The sequence below is a fragment of the Heteronotia binoei genome, chromosome 14 (genome assembly GCF_032191835.1).
Source record: "Heteronotia binoei isolate CCM8104 ecotype False Entrance Well chromosome 14, APGP_CSIRO_Hbin_v1, whole genome shotgun sequence".
Lineage (NCBI taxonomy): Eukaryota > Metazoa > Chordata > Lepidosauria > Squamata > Gekkonidae > Heteronotia > Heteronotia binoei.
Window position 1 is genome coordinate 12320361 of NC_083236.1, and position 6712 is coordinate 12327072.

Consider the following 6712-nt stretch of genomic DNA (forward strand, 5'->3'; position numbering starts at 1 on the left):
GGTGTGCCTCCATGCTTTGCGATCTGAGGCTAGGTCAGACCACTGGTGATGGTTAATGCAACAGGTACCAAGGGATTTCTTCAAGGAGTCCTTGTACTTCAGTGGGGGATACTTCCAGATTATCCCACAGTTTGGCCCTAGAAACTGAATCAAATGCAGCCTCAAGGTCCACAAAGGCCACATACAAGTAGGAAGACCCTTTGTTGCAATACTTCTCAAAGAGATGTTGAAGGACTAAGCTATGCTCCAAGGTAGATCAACCTTCCCTGAAGCTTGCTTGCTCTATTGCAATGATATCCTCGTCAATGAGCCAAGACAAACATTTGTCAAGGAGTTGTCTCATATAGAGTTTGCTGATAGAACTTAGCAGGTTAACAAGCCTGTAATTTGAGGCCTGTAATGCTGCTTTTTTTGAAAACAGGAGCTGCAGTTTTCCAGCTTTTGGGGATATAACTTGATATGTCAATATACATGAAAAGTGATGCAAGAAAAGGGGCCCAACAATCCACATTTTCTTTCAACAGCTCCAGGGGGACACCATCCAAGCGAGGGGCTTTATTCCCTTGGAGACAATATGAGATCAGAAACTGGAGGCCAACTTGGAAGGGTATCTGAGTCTGGTAATCCGGAAGTCATCATAGAGATTCTGGAAGTAAGCAACCCATGAATCTGGGGAGATGGGTGAGTTCAAAGAAGCAGAATGGTTTGGTAACTTGCTGGAGATAATTCACCAAAATAGGGATGAGTTCTTATCTTTCGTTGCTTGTAAAAGGATCTCCAAAGAGAATACTTTTAGCTCTACGGATCTCCAAAGAGAATACTCTTTTAGCTCTACGGATCTATACTTTATATGCCGTCTTTTGCATAAGTAGGGTTGCCAAGTCCAATTCAAGAAATATCTGGGGTCTTTGGGGATGGAGCCAGGAGACATTAGGGGTGGAGCCAAGATCAAGGCTGTGACAAGCATAATTGAACTCCAAAGGGAGTTCTGGCCATCACATTTAAAGGGACGGCACACCTTTTCAATTCCTTCCTTCCATAAGGAAATAAGGCACCTTCTTTTGGGGGTCATAAAATTGGTCCAATCTTTTTGAAACTTGGGGGGTATTTTGGGGAGAGGCACTAGATGCTATACTGAAAATTTGGTGCCTCTACCCCCAAAAACAGCCCCCCCAGAGCCCCAGATACCCGCGGATCAATTCTCCATGATTTTCTATGGGGATAAATCTCCATAGGGAATAATAGAGTTCCCAGCAGACATTTCCCTCCCCTCCCCCTGCTTTCTGACGACCCTGAAGCGGGGGGGGGGGCTCTAAACCGGGGGATCCCCTGCCCCCAACTGGGGATTGGCAACCTTACTAAGAAGGGATGAAAGAGCGACCTTCCTCTCATCTGGCCTGGATTGCATATAACAACAATAAACCAAGGAGAGAGTGAGTTTGGCATCAGCAGACTCTTTGTCAAACCAAGCTTTAGATGGCTTGTGTGATTTAGGCCTATGATTTTTAGGAGAAAGGAGCCTAACATCTGAATCAAACTATTATAGTTAATTAACAGATCTTGCACTGAGACAGGATTGAAGACTTTATTAGTCATAAAGGTGCCACTGGATTCAGACTGTTCTGTTATTTCAGACTAACACGGCTGACCAACCTGAATCTGCTCCTAAAGGTGTTACCCCAGTACAATAATTGCAAACAGGGTTTCCTTGTTAGGCTACCGTAGCAATATAAAAGGCAGTTAAAGGTTTTAATATAAGCTTTCCTGAGTCTGAGCTCATTTCTTAAGATGTATGGGAAGGACATCGTCTTTGGAATACTTAAAGAGAGTTTTATGGATACCATGGACTGCAAAAAGAGAGAGAGAAGTGGTTTCTAGATCAAATCAAGCCTGAGCTCTCCCTAGAAGTGAAAATGACTAACCTGAGGCGATGGTTCTGGTCACATCATGAGAAGAACAGACTCACTGGCAAAGACAATAATGCTTGGAAAAGAGGAAGGTCCCCCATGAGATGGATGGACTCAGTCAAGGGAGCCACAGGGGCCCTCTGTTTGCAACGCCTCAGCAAGGCTGTCAGCAACGGGACGTTTTGGAAGGCATTAATTCATAGGGTCACCACAAGTTGAAAGCAACCTTACGGTAATTAACATACACGTATGTATAGGAGATGTGGAGGAGGCGTTGAGGCAGGGGGAGTGTGAATCTCATATAGCTTTCAAGTTGAACAAAATTTGAGTCCAGTAGCACCTTTAAAATCAATAAAGTCTTATTCTGGATATAAGCTTTTGTGTGCAAGCACGTGAAAGCTGATACCCAGAATAAAACTTGGTTGGTCTTAAAGGTGCCACAGGACTCCAGTTTTGCTTTGCTGCTTCAGACTAACAGGGCCCCCACCTGAAAATATCTTCATGAATAGTCTTCAAGTGTTATTCTCTGTGTTAGGAATTGAATCTGGAACTAGCCATTATACATTGTATAACTGTTGATGGCGGACTTCAGAGGTTCCAGCCTCTCTTGGGGTACCAATAAAATAATGAGATAGGTAAATACTAGGGTTGCCAAGTCCAATTCAAGAAATAGCTGGGGACTTTGGGGGTGGAGCCAGGAGACTTTGGGGGTGGGGCCAGGAGTCATTGGGGGCAGAGCCTAGAGCAAGGGTGTGACAAGCATAATTGAACTCCAGGGGAGTTCTGGCCATCACATTCAAAGGGACAGCACACCTTTTAAAATGCCTTCCATGATACAGGACAAGCTAACTACTGTTATATCTATGCTGGATAACATCAAAACAGGAGACTGGTTTTTTAAAAAATGGTTTAGCTTCCTTGAATACGTAAACAGTTCCGACACTATATTTGGGAAACTGCCAGCAAAATATCTGAATATTATGATTTATTAGCTTTGACTTGATATAACCTATAGCTTTGTGGAATCTCGACTTGTATGTATCTCTTGTGAGATAATTTCTTTTTTGTTAAAATCTGCTGACAATATCAAATGTGACGGTACATTTAAGGCAATGTCGTAGACCCCATGTTGGGGCGTGTTGTTGGTTGTTGTAAGGTTATTTAAACATTTTCAATAAAAATTTAAATTTGAAACAAAAAATGCCTTCCTTCCATAGGAAATAATGAAGGATAGGGGCACCTTATTTGGGGGCTCATAGAATTGGACCCCCTGGTCCAATCGTTTTGAAACTTGGAGGGTGTTTTGGGGAGAGGCACTAGATGCTATACTGAAAATTTGGTGCCTCTACCTCAAAACACAGTCCCCCTAGAGCCCCCGATATCCGCAGATCAATTCCCCATTATTCCCTGAAACTGCTGGAGATCTAGAGCTGTGGGGGTGGGGCTTCCCCCACCAGCTAGCTGGCTGGGGGTGGGGAGAAACCTGTAAAACCAGGAGATCCCCTGCTGGGACCTGGGGATTGGGAAGCCTAGTAAATACAACAACAAGCTTTATTGGCATAACAGCACAATCAGCAATGGAGAAAACATATATTACCCCAACATTGGAAACATTTCTCTCCTCTTAGAAGCACAGCGCAGATATTTTGCCACAGTCTCAATCATCTCAGGATTGTGAGAAGACGATAGGGAAAGACTCTTAACACCATCAGATTGTCCCTCATGATTTCAAAGAAGAGGATCTAAGTAAACGGCATGAATATCACAGTAAAATGTACAATGCAGGAGAACACGTTCAGTACTTTCTGTATCCCCCGAACCACAGAAACCTGTTGGAATATGGAATTTTCTTGAACCTTCCACACAGCACAGCAGAAAGGAGGACACCAAAGCGAGCCAGCGTGAAGGCTCTACGAAGTTTAAGGGAAGTCAAGCAAGAAAGATACGTTGCCAAGGTTCCACTAGACTAGAGGCTCTGCGGGTATAGGGATCACTAAGGCAGAAAAGGTACATTGCTATTGCTTCTACAAGAGGAATCCCTAATCTCAGAAGAGAACATCTCCCTGAGGCAGGGCTAAGCAGTCATTGCAACTCCAGTATCCAGGAGTCTTTGTTTAAGTAAAACAAAAGCAGCTTTTTCAGGCAGGGAAAGCAGCTCATCAAAGCTTATCCCTGTAATAGCTATCTTCTTTTCTATAGATGTCAGCCGAGAAGACTGACAAAACTGTGTTAAGACTAGAGAAACAAGACGGTTGGGATAAGTAGTGGTTTTATAATGCAATTTTAACCAGAATTTAAATGTTATTAGCCATGCTCTTGTCTCTAGCAGTCTTTGGTTGGTTTCAAGACACACTGCAGCGTAGGGAACACACATTGTGTGCAGTGTAGGGAACACACATTGGAAGGCCAAAGATTTTCCGAAGGAAGATTGAATGAATTTTTTCTGTTTCCTTATTAACAGCACCAATCCAGATTGGTACCCTATAGGGCATTTTAGCAGCTAATTTGTGATTAAAAACTCGTAAGGCTTCTGGGACATGTTGGTTGCCCTTAGAGGACTAAAACTGGGTAATCGCTAATATGTCACTATTCAAAGATTTCATCATTCCCTTTTTATGAGCAGCCCATATAGAGTTAAAGTGGAAGAGCACTCCTAAGTATCTTTTTTTTAAAAAAAATTATTTTATTGTTCTGTTTAGTCTGTTACATCAAATATTCATAGCTATATACATTTCGATCTCTCCCTCCCTCCCTCCCTCCCTCCCTTTACTCTTAGTCTTTTTGCCCCAGCCATGGGCACAAAGTCTTAATCTTCCACTGAATGTCTTTTCTTCCTTCTTTCAATATCCAATCTAGGTAGGTCTTCCATCTGGTCTTGATTTCATTAGATTTCCCTTCCCATGTTGCCTCTTTGTTGATTGACGCCACAATGTCTGACTGTATAAATTCAAACAGATAGTTGTGCCAGATTTCTACTGTCCATTTACTTTTGTCTTTCCAGCCCAGAACAGCACTCCTAAGTATCTAAAGGTTTTAACTTGCTCAATATGATGCCCCCTTATCCTTCCGAGGTCGGTAAAATGATTACCCAGCTTGCTGGGGGGAAAGTGTAAAAGGACTGGGGAAGGCAATGGCAAACTACCCCGTAGAAAGTCTGCCGTGAAAACATTGTGAAAGCAACGTCACCCCAGAGTCGGAAACAACTGGTGCTTGCTCAGGGGACCTTTCCTTTCCTATAGTTCACTTAGACTGTTTCCACAATTTCCCAAAGATAATGATTTTGGATTTCTGAAAAGTTAAGGTCAATGAGTTTAACCCACGATAGTCCATAAAATGATAAAGTAACCTTTTCAGACCTATGCATGAGAGGGAAAGTAGTATAGCATCATCAGCGTAAAGCAAAAGAGGGACATGTAGCAAACCTAGTTTGGGACTATGCCCATATATGGTGTTCAAAAAGGGAGCTAAATAATTAACGGAAAGGTTGAATAGTAAAGGTGTTAAAATGCATCCTTGTTTAACTCCACGCCTAGTTGGAATCTTTTGAGTTAAATCACCTTCCTTCGAGCATTGAATATGGCAGGTTGTATTAGTATGCAGATTTTTTATTAGAAAGAGGAGTCTTAAATCAGTTACTTGATTCCTAAGTTTCTTCCAGAGCAAGTCTCTTGGGATGGAATCAAAGACACCCTTGAGGTCCAAGAAAGCTGCAAATAAAGGGCTCTTCCCTTTCCTATATTTACCCACCAGACCAGTCTACACAGGGTATAACGGACATTCAACCCCCCACACCCTTTCTGATAATCGTATACCGGATCCAGTACAAAGTGCTGGTCATAACCTTTAAAGCCCTATATGGCCAAGGACCGACCTATCTGAGGGACCGTCTCTCCCCATATGAGCCCCAGAGAGCACTGAGGTCAGTGGGGAAAAGCAGACTGAATATCCCTGGGCCAAAAGAAGTTAAACTTCAAAGCACCCGCACTCGGGCCTTTTCCGTTGCGGCCCCACAACTCTGGAACCAACTCCCAGAGGAGGTGCGGGCCCTGCGGAACTTAGACCAGTTCCGCAGGGCCTGCAAGACCGCCCTCTTCAAACAGGCGTTCACCAATAACTGAATTAATGTTTACCGCCAGTGTTAATTTAGGAATGTTTTAATTAATTATTGACTATTGACTGGTTTTAATGTGAATTTTAATGTGAATTTAATGTTTTTATTATTGTATTGTTTACTTGAAATGCTGTTAGCCGCCCTGAGCCTGCTTCGGCGGGGGAGGGCGGGATATAAATAAAATTTTACATTACATTTTACATTACATAATCTTGAAGTGGGAGTAGGGCCTCCAAACCAGGAGACCCCCTGCCTCCAACGGGGGATTGGCAACTCCACTAGTGAGTCAAGAAATCCAAAGCTGGATTCAGACAGGCAGCTCGTGGCAGTGGCCTCTCGACTTTAAAAAGAAAAAGCTGGTGCAGTTTGAGGTGCTCTGCCGTGAGCAGATAATGCATGCCCCGTTGCCAAGAGAGGCACGGGCTGTGCACACCCCAGAGGAGCAGTTCGCCGCTCATTCGGTTGCAAGGCACTTCCATGACGCATCTCGACTGCTCAAACGGCCCAGAAATGTGCCAGGAAAGCGCTTCAGCAGTTTGCCACTGGGAAGTTCCTGGTGGCTAGTTGAGGTGGAGTAGAGCCCTCAGATGATAAAGTGGGTGTGCTTGCAGCTTGGGGCCCAGATGTGTGCACAAAAGGCACGTAAATGTGCCTTTTAAATCCGGGGTGGGAGGTAGCGGGCCAGAATGCCCAT